This window comes from Arachis ipaensis, chromosome B10 (genome assembly GCF_000816755.2).
Source record: "Arachis ipaensis cultivar K30076 chromosome B10, Araip1.1, whole genome shotgun sequence".
In the NCBI taxonomy this organism is placed as follows: domain Eukaryota; kingdom Viridiplantae; phylum Streptophyta; class Magnoliopsida; order Fabales; family Fabaceae; genus Arachis; species Arachis ipaensis.
Window position 1 is genome coordinate 75,557,427 of NC_029794.2, and position 10,405 is coordinate 75,567,831.

Consider the following 10,405-nt stretch of genomic DNA (forward strand, 5'->3'; position numbering starts at 1 on the left):
CCTATCTTTTTAAATTTTAATTTTGACATCCCATGACTTTTCAATGAAATCTTTTTCAAAAATTTCAAATTCAAATTAATTTCAATTTTAAAATATTTTCAAATCTTTTTCAAAACCTCATATCTTTTTTAACTAGTTTTCAAATCTTTTCAAATCTTTTCTTATCTTTAGTAATTCTTGTTCATATCTTTCATTAAACATTAAAATCCCTTTTACTTCTTGTCTTATCTTTTATATCTTTTATATCTTTTTCATATCTTTTAAAGTTTAACAACTTATCTTTTTTATCTTTTTCAAAACTTCTTTATCTTTCTTTTATGATTGAATTCGAAAATCCCTTCCCCCTCGCTATATATAACCGTGCTCCCCTCTCCTTCTTTCACCACCTCTCCATTCGTATTTTCTTTTTCTCTTCTCTTCTCCTTCACTTTCCTCTTCTTCCTTTCTTACCTTTTGCTCAAGGATGAGCAAACCTCTTAAGTTTGGTGTGGAAGTATCCCTTTCCTCTCATTGAGATTTGAATCCCATGGCTCAAAAAATTGACAACACCGCTCCATGAAACAAGAAAGAAGATGACCCAACAGTTTTTTTCAAACCTGTTAGATTCTATACCAAGCAACATGAACAATATTATCACAAAATAATGAGTAAGAGGCCATTGATCTCTGAGGTCAGATTCAAATTAAGAGAAGATGAATACCTAGAGATTCAAGAGCAAATTCGAAAGAGAGGCTGGGAGATCTTAGCCAACCCTGAGATCACTGTTGGATTCAACATGATCCATAAATTCTATGCAAATCTGTGTATGACAGATAAGCAAAAGAAAGATGGGACAACATTCCATACTTTTCACACTATGGTCAGGGAGAAAATCATCTATTTTTATCTGGATAGAGTGAGAGAGATCTTTAAATTACCCTTACAAAGGGATGATCTTGATTCCTACAATAAAAGGGTGGTAGCCAACCTAAGGCTGGATCAAGTCCTAGAGGATATCTGCCTGCCTGGAACTCAATTGATTGAGGATGCAAAAGGCAAGCCAAACCAGCTAAAAATAAAGAACCTCAAGCCAATTGCTAGAGGATGGCTATACTTCAGTGGACATTCTATACTCCCTACCAGTAACAGCTCTGGAGTTACTATTCAGAGAGCTATGATGATTTACTGCATCATGAGGGGGAATGAGGTAGAAGTTCACCAAATAATCCCCCGTGAGATGTACAAGTTGGCAAATAGGATGTCTACTCATGCCATACTGGCCTATCCAAACCTTATCTTTTGCCTATGCCACGAGGCTAAGGTCCTGATCCACATGGACAATTTTATTCTAGTGGAAAGCCCAATCACCAAGCAGGTGATGGAAAGCTCCAAGATACCAGAGGATTATACCAAAAGGAAGGCACCTAAGCCTCCCCAAGAGATCCCTCCAATTGAATATTGGGATCAGTTGAAAGCATCTGTGATGTACTTGCAAACCACCTTGGATCAACTAAGAGTAGAGCAGAAAGATCAGACTAGCATGATTTGCAAACTGGTCAAGGAACAAGAGAAGCAACGGCGTGAGATAGAGGAGTTAAAGCGCCATAAGCACTCCCCTGAAGAGCCCAGTGCCCCTCAAGCTTGAGGTTGTTGAGTTTCAGCCCTGTGACTATTCCAATTCCTATTTTTCATATTTCTGTTATTCTAATTACTGTCTTCCATATTTAGGTTTACATGATCACTAGTAGTATTTAAGTCTTTATTTTTATTTTATCTTATTATTGTCTTTTAATTTAAAAGTTGCATAAGCATTAATAAAAATTAAATTTTATTTTCTAATTAGCTATAAAATATTCCTCTTATCATCATTAAACATGAATAAAATAGTGATTTTTTTAGAAGAATTAGAAATTCATAAGATTTCAAGTCATATAATAAGAATAGATTAATTATTTTGATGTGGTAGCATTGCTTTTGTTTTCTGAATGTATGAATACACAGTGCATAATTGAAGTTGAAATTAAGAATGATGGCTCTTAAAAGAATGATGAAAAAGGAAAAGTATTATTAGTAATCTGAAAAATCCAAATAAATTGTTTCTTGAAGCAAGAAAAAGTAGCAAAAAAAAAATATGGCAAAAAAAAAAGAACAAATTTAGAAAAAAAAAGAAACAGAAAAAGCCGATAGCTCTTTAAACTAAAAGGCAAGAGCAAAAAGCTAATAACCCTTTAAACCAAAAGGCAAGGGTAAAAGGATCTAATAAGCTATTAAGTCCTGCTCATCTAATTGAAACTGAGCTTCATTGGAAACTCTAAGATTTATTATCTTACTCTTCTTTCTATCCTACCTTGCTTTTAGTTGCTTAGGAACAAGCAACAGTTTAAGTTTGGTGTTGTGATGAGTTGATATTTTATACGCTTTGTGGCATCATTTTCATATAGTTTTTAATGTGTTTTATTTAAGTTTTATTAAGTTTTCATATGTTTTACTGCAAAATTCATATTTTTGGATTCTACTTTGAGTTTGTGTGTTTTTATATAATTTCAGGTATTTTCTGGCTGAAATTGAGGAGCTGGAGCAAAAGTCTGATTTAGAGACAGAGAAAGCACTACAAATGCTGTCCAGATTTGACCTCCTTACGTTCGAAAGAGCTTTTCTAGAGCTACAAAAGTTCAAATGGAGCTTTCTATCAATATATAATAGTCTATACTTTGCTTCAGAACTGAAGGCCCAAAACTGGCGTCCAACGCCAGCCTCCTGCCCTATTCTGGCATCCAGTGCCCAAAGGAGAAGAGACCAGCGTTCAACACCCTAGCCAGTGTTCAACGCCTTAGAGGCCTCCTAGCATGTGGATCTCATCAAAGGTCATCCCAAACACTAACCAAGTGGGCCTCGAAAGTGGATTTTAGCACTAAAAAACTGTTTACCCTTTTTATGTAATCCTTAGTCATTAGTTTAGTATTAAAGGGAGAAGATCACACTTGTTTAGGATCTCTTCCAGCATATTTCGTTTTTCACATTGTATTTTCTATCAGTATGAGTTTCTAAACCTCCTAGTTTGAGGGGAGGAGCTTTGCTAGTTTTATGGATTAATAAAAGTATTACTGTTCTATTTCAATCCGTGTTTGATTCTCTATTCTAAGATGTATCTTCATTTTCATTCTAAGACCACATGCCTGACAACCACCTGTGTTCTTCTTGGGTTTATGTGACTATGTAACTAGAAAGCATTGAACCACTAGCTTGATTGTACATCTCTTAAACAGCTAATCCATGACTTCGTTGGGGACATCTCGAGACATCAGTTCAGCTGAGGTATGGGGAGATTAGGGTCTTTGTGGTAGAGGCTAGAACCAAAAGGTGCAATATTCTCTGATCCAGAAGATTTGACCTTGTCTGTGGCATTTTGAGTAGGATCATTTAGGAGAATTGACTGCAGGAGCTTCACCCTCAATCAAAATGGATCCACACTAACCCTAGGGTTTAGATCTGGAGGAGCATTGGTGACCTCTCAACCAACGTTGATCACATACAACCTACGATAGAAGAAATCATTCACAGTTGAAGAAGATAGTAAGACCAGAATTAATCCAGAAGAACAAAGCATCTTCAAGCCTTAACCTTATTCTTATCATTATAAACATATCAACCTAGTTAAGATCTCTTTATTCCTTTTATCCTTTTAAGAAAACCCAACAAATCTTCTATCCACCTCACTAAGATCTGCAAGATAACCATAGCTTTATTTAAATCACAATCCTAATGGGATCGACCCTGACTCGCTCTGGTATTACTTGGATGACCCCGTGCACTTGCTGGTTCAGTGTACGAAGTGTAGGGATTTGTGCGCACCAATGGGCAGGCTTCTTCGAAGAAAAGTATAGACCATTATATATTTTTGGAAAGTTCTGGAAGTTAGCTTTTCATTGTCATTAAGAACATGTCATTTGGACCTCTGTAGCCCCAGAAATGCTTGTTTGAGTGCACGAAGGTTAGATACTGACAGCATCTGCTATGCTTTCCTTGCCTCTGAATCAAACTATGCCAAAGCTCCTCAATTTCAGCCAGAAATTACCTGAAATTACCATAAAACACAACAACTTAAAGTAGATCCAAAAATGTGAATTTTGCACTAAAACATCTGAAAACACAATAAAACATAAACAAAACATAACTAAAATAATATGAAAATGATGCCAAAAAGCGTATAAATTATCCGCTCATCAGAACACCAAACTTAAACCGTTGTTTGTCCCCAAGCAACCAAAAATGAAGTAGGATCAGGAAGAAGAGAAAGATACAATGGATCTCAGAGTTTTTCAATGAAGCTCAGTTCCAATTGATGAGTGGGGCTAGTAACTAATTACTTTTGAATAGTTTTGGCATTTCAGTATCCTTTGAAGCTCAAAAGTGTTGGTGTCTTTAGGAATTCAGAATCTGGATGATATTATTGACTGTTAGTTTAGTTCTTTTCTATTCTTGATCACAACTTCCTTTAGTGCCTGGCCGTGACCCTAAGCGTTTTATTTTCCCGTATTACCACCAAAAATATAAACGCCACAGACACTTGACAGGGTGAATCCCTTAGGATTGTGACTCAGCTTTGCTAGAATCCCCAGCCATTGGTTCCCAGAGTTCTTAGGCACACTCTTTTGGTTTTGGAATCATGACTTTAACCGCTTAGTTTCAAGCTTTTCACTTGACACCTTCACACCACAAGCATTCAGTTAGGGTGAGGAGCTCATTTGAAATTTTTAGGCCAAGATTTTGTTTTTTTTAGGCCCTCCTAACCATTGATGCTCAAACCCTTGGATCTCTGCTCTTGACTTTTGGTTTAAAAAGCTATTGGCTTTTTCTTTTTCTCTCTTTCTCTCTTTTTTTTGCTTCTTTCTCTTTTTCTTTCTTTTTACTACTTTTTCCAGCTTCAATAATCAATAATTGGATTTTTCAGATTACCAATAATACTTCACCTTTTCCATCATTCTTTCAAGAACCAACATTTTACTCCAACATCAAATATGCACTGTTGATTCATGCATTCAGAAAGTAAAAGTAATGCCACCACATCAAATAATTAGACTATTCTTATTATATAACTCAAGTTCATGCATCTTACATCTCTTTTTCAAATAAAAATTTTTCTTTTAAGTATGGTGAGAGATGCATGGAATGTTTCATAGCTTAAGACAAAACAAATGATGATCATGCACTTAGAAACAGGAAACAAACGATGAAATACAAAGGAAAACAGAAAAAATGACATAAGCAAAGGGGGATATGGAACGTGACTACCTTAATGACAGTGGCTACTGCTTCCTCTAGAGAATCCAATGGAGCACTTGATTTCTTTTATGTCACGCCCCTGTCTCCGTTACTCCTCCCTCAAGGCTCTTTGATCTTCTCTTATTTCATGGAGGATGGTGGAATGCTCTTGGTGTTCAATCCTCAGCTGATCCATGTTGTAGCTTCATTCTCCTAGAAAAGTATTTAGTTGATCCTAATATCCTTGGGGAGGAAAATGCATCCCTTGAGGCATCTCAGGGATTTCTTGTTGAGGCAGCTCCACATGCTCTTGTTGTGGTTCATGTGCCAGCTCTTTAACATGCTTCATCCTTCTTTTAAGGATGGGCTTGTCCTCCTGAATGGGGATGTCTCCTTCTATGATAATTCTAGCAGAATTGCATAAGTGACATATGAGGTGAGGGAAAGCCAACCTTTCTTGGGTAGAGGGCTTTTCTGTCACCTTGTACAGCTCTTGAGGTATCACCTCATGTACCTCCACCTCATCCCCAAGCATGATGCAGTGAATCATGATGGCTCGGTCAATGGTCACTTCGGACCTTTTTTGCTAGTAGGGATGATAGAGCATTGGATGAATTCCAACCATCCTCTAGTCACGGGCTAGAGGTCAAGCCTTCTTAGTTAGATAGGCTTGCCCTGAGTATCCCTTCTCCATTATGTTCCTTCCACACAAATGTCTAAAAGGACTTGGTCCAGCCTTTGATCAAAATTGAGTCTTCTAGTGTAAGGGTGTGGGTCTCCTTGAATTAATGGTAGATGGAGCGCCAACCTTACACTTTTTGGGCTGAAATCCAAGAGACACTATCGGACCATGGTGTGCCAATTTTTGGGGTGTGTGTTCACACAATTGTCATGATTTTTAGTGACCCACGCATTGGCATAAAACTCTTGCACCATTAAGATTCCAACTTCTGGGATGGGGTTGGTCAGAACTTTCCAACCTCTTCTCTGGATTTTCTGTTGGATCTCTTGGTACTCCTTCTTTTTGAGCCTAAAGAGGACTTTAGGAATCACCCTCTTCTTTGCCACTACTTCTTAGAAGTGGTCTTGATGAGCTTTAGTAAGGAATCTCTCCTTTTCCCAAGGTTTGGAGGAGAAAGTTATGGCTTTTCCTTTCCTCTTTCTAGAGGATTCTTCGACTTTGGGTGCCATAAGTGTGAATGGAAAGCAGAAAGCAAGCTTTCTCCAGCACCAAACTTAAAAGCTTTGCTTGTCCTCGAGCAAATATCAACAAAAGGGAAGAATAGAGTAGACGAAGAAGAAAATAGTGGAGATAAAGGGAGAGAGGGATTCGGCCAAGTGGGGAGCTAATTGTCTATGAGGGTTGTGTGTATGTGTGGGTATGAAGGGGTGATAGAGGGGGTATTTATAGGGGGATTTGGTTTAGGATTTAGTTATGGGATGGGGAAATTGGGAGGGAAATATTTTGAATTTGAAGTGGGTAGGGTTGGTGGGAATGGATGGATGGTAGTGATGAAGGGTGTTGAGAAGAGAAAAAGGTGATGTGGATGTGATTCATTGAGGGTGTATGGGGAAGAGTGTATATGGAAAATAGGAAAAGTAGGATAGAGAAGAATGTAGGGTAGGTGGAAATTCTATGGGACCCACTGATCCTAAGAGGCTAGGGAATTTAAATTTACCACCCCCTTGTAGGCATTGAATGCTCATCCTCTGCTCCTTGGCTGGCGTTCAACGCCAGCTTCTTGCTCCTTCCAGGGTGTTGCACGCCCAACCTTTGCTCCCTGACTGGTGTTCAACACCAGCTTCTTACTCATTCTTGGGCGTTGAATGCCCAGCCTCTGCTCCCTGGCTGGCGTTCAATGCTAGCTCCTCACCCATTGGGGGCGTTGAACACACCTCTTACCTTCTTGTCTGGCGTTCAATGCGAGCAAAGGGTGTACTCCAGGGTGTTTTGCTTCCATCTCTGGATGTCTTTATCTGTGTTCTAACTAATGCACATGATCACAACTTAAACAAAAAACAATTCTGAAAATAAAATAATATTAGATAAATAAACTGATGACTTGCATCATCTACCCTTCTTTCTTGCATATAGAAGACCATAAAAGAGCATAAATCTCATTTGATTAGTACAATTCATGCATTATTTGATGAATATTATGGTACACTACTTTGAGATGAGTTGTGCTAAATTTCAGGTGAAAAAGGCATAAAAAATGGGTAGAAGACAACAAGAAGCTGGGCGTGTGAAACTGGCGTGCCATTTGGGAGCAAACGCCATAAAAATGCACTGGCGTGGCACACCAGGAGCTAGGCGTGGCACGCCAGTACTAAATTCCAGGGAAAAGTCCAAGCATGCCTGTGGGTGTGGCACACCAGGGACTGGGCGTGGCACACTAGTACAAAGTTCGAGAGAGTAACAATAGAGGACACAAAAGGGGCGTGGCACGCCAGGTTGGGCGTGGCATGCCTAACCCATCAGCTACTATTGGCATGCCACTTGAGAATAGGGGCGTAGCATGCCAACTCACCATTCCAGGAAGAACCTTCACTATGGCGTGCCATTTGGTATCGAAGGTGTGGCATGTCAGCTCCAAGAAGTCACTTGGGTGTGCCACTCAAGAACCCAGGCGTGGCACGCCAAGCTTGAGGAGTTCACAATTGTATGGGCGTGCCACTTGAGCAGCATGGCGTGGCACGCTGGTACAATAATCCAGAGAAGGGGCTGATGGCAATTGAAGACTGGGCGTGCCACTTGAGGTCAAAGGCGTGGCACGCCTACCTCTCAATCTCACTTAGGCGTGCCACTTGAGCAACCAAGCGTGGCACGCCAATGAACAAAGAGACCAAAGCAAAGGCTGGGCGTGCCACTTGAAGGCTGAAGCATGGCACGCCATCTACTGGAACCAAGGCAAGATCATGGGCGTAGCACGCCAGCCTCTAGGCATGGCACGCTGGTATACATTTCCAGAGATGGTAAAGAAGGCCAAATACATGGGGCGTGCCACTTAGTGTCGAAGGCGTGGCACGCCATCCACTATTCCTCATTTGGGCGTGCCACTTGGATCCTAGGCATGGCACGCCAGTGTCATTCAGAGAGCAAAGAAGCATTGGGGCGTGCCACTTGAGTTCGTGGCGTGGCACGCCAAACAGAGGAACCACTTATTCACTAAGGGGCGTGGCACACCAGACCCTGGGTGTGCCACGCTAGTTCAACTTTCTAGAGAAGCCTGGCCAAGCATACAGCAAGGGCATGGCACACCAGATCCTGGGCGTGCCACGCTAGTTCAAGTTTCCAGAGGCAAAGAGAGATGGAAAAAGGCTAGGGCGTGCCACTTGAGCTCGAAGGCGTGGCACGCCAAGGTTGTTAGTGAAGACGAGCGTGCCACTTGAAAGGTTGGGCGTGGCACGCCAAGCTAGAATTGAAGAGCACATGACACGCCACTGGAGCGCCAACCATACGCCAGCTGGGAAGTCACACTTATTGAGCTTCTTTTCCCTCCAAAATGTAATTTTTCTTTTTCACTTTTGTAATTCTTTTATTTTTACTAGGAGTAGTATAAATACCCCCAAGGAGTACTGAAGAGGGGGATAAGCAGTTAGAGAGATTAGTTTTAGATCCACTTTTACACTCCACTTTTGAGTACTTTTCTTTGAGCTATGAGTAGCTAAATTCCCTCTCATTGAGAGAGGGAGCTCTGTTGTACTTGATGGATTGATAATAGTGAAATTCTTCTTCTCTTCATCTTCTCTTTGATTTGCTAGAAGGAATTTCGTTCTTAATGCTTAGTGTTCAATTATCTTGGAAAAGAGATTGAATGCAAAATGGGTTTCATGGGAACCTTGGGAAAGGAAACATGAAACCATGCTTGAAATCCCTTCTCACACTTGAGTAGAATCTGGGTTTTGGTGTTTGGATATGTGACATATAATCCTCTCTCTACTTGGACCTATGATGGTGTGTGGTGTAATCAGGGACCAAGCATATCTCTCTTCATGAGCAATTAGACAAAGGAATTGGCTATTGATCAAGATCTAAGAGATTGAGTCACCAAGGGATTGGGGCTCAATCAATCATGATTTCCAAGAGGTCAATGAGTTGCATGATTGAAGAGGTTATAAGCTAGATTTAATCAAAAGAGACAACATCTCCTGATCTCAATGAATTTCCCCATTCTTATCAATCCCTTTCTTTATAGCTTAATTTTACATTCACTAATTTCCCATTCCCATTTACATTCAAGTCATTTATGATTCTGCACTTTACATTCTGACATTTCCATTTCTGCACTTTATTGCTTTTCTTTATATTCTAGCCATTTACATTTATGTCATTTATAATTCTGCACTTCACAATCTATTTGTTCCGCTTGACTAATTCATCAATCAATTAAAACTGCTTGAATTTGCCAATCTCTGTAGATACGATCCCACTCCATTGTGGGTTATTACTTGACGATAATTTTGGTGCGCTTGCCAAAAGAACTAATTCACCAATTTTCGGATGGGGTGTGAATTTGACTCATCATAAACTTAAGGAAAAAAGGAAGACTCTAGTTATGGTTGGGTTGCCTCCCAACAAGTGCTTCTTTAACGTCACTAGCTTGATGGTTAGCTCCTTTACGGAGACGAATAGGGGCTCAGAATGTCACCCCTTACAGTGAACTTCTTTCCTGTGCTCTCATGGATGAGCTCCACGTGTTCTAGAGACAGGATCTTATTCACAGTGTGTGGAATCACTGGGCTATCTGTGAAAATAGCTCTCATTCCAAGTGAGAGGCCTTTAGTGGGGAATTTTTTATCCCTCCAGCCTTTAGGTACCTTCTTTTTAGTACCCTTATCCTTAGTGCTTGCGGATGGTTTCATGATGCGCATAAACTAGTTATGCTACGATTTAGGAAATTGCACGATCGGCAAAATTCCTTCCGGCAAGTGCACCGGTTATCGTCAAGTAAAAACTCACAATTACGTTTAAGCTTCAGTTTAAGGTTAAACTGAAGCTTAAACGTGGAAATGGAAGAAGGCAGCCCTGGAGAGTCATGTAGTCGAACACGTTTAAGCTTCAGTTTAAGGTTAAACTGATGCTTAAACGTGGAGATAGGAAGGGCAGCCCTGGAGGTCGAACACGTTTAACCTCCAGTTTAAGGTTAAACTGGAGGTTAAA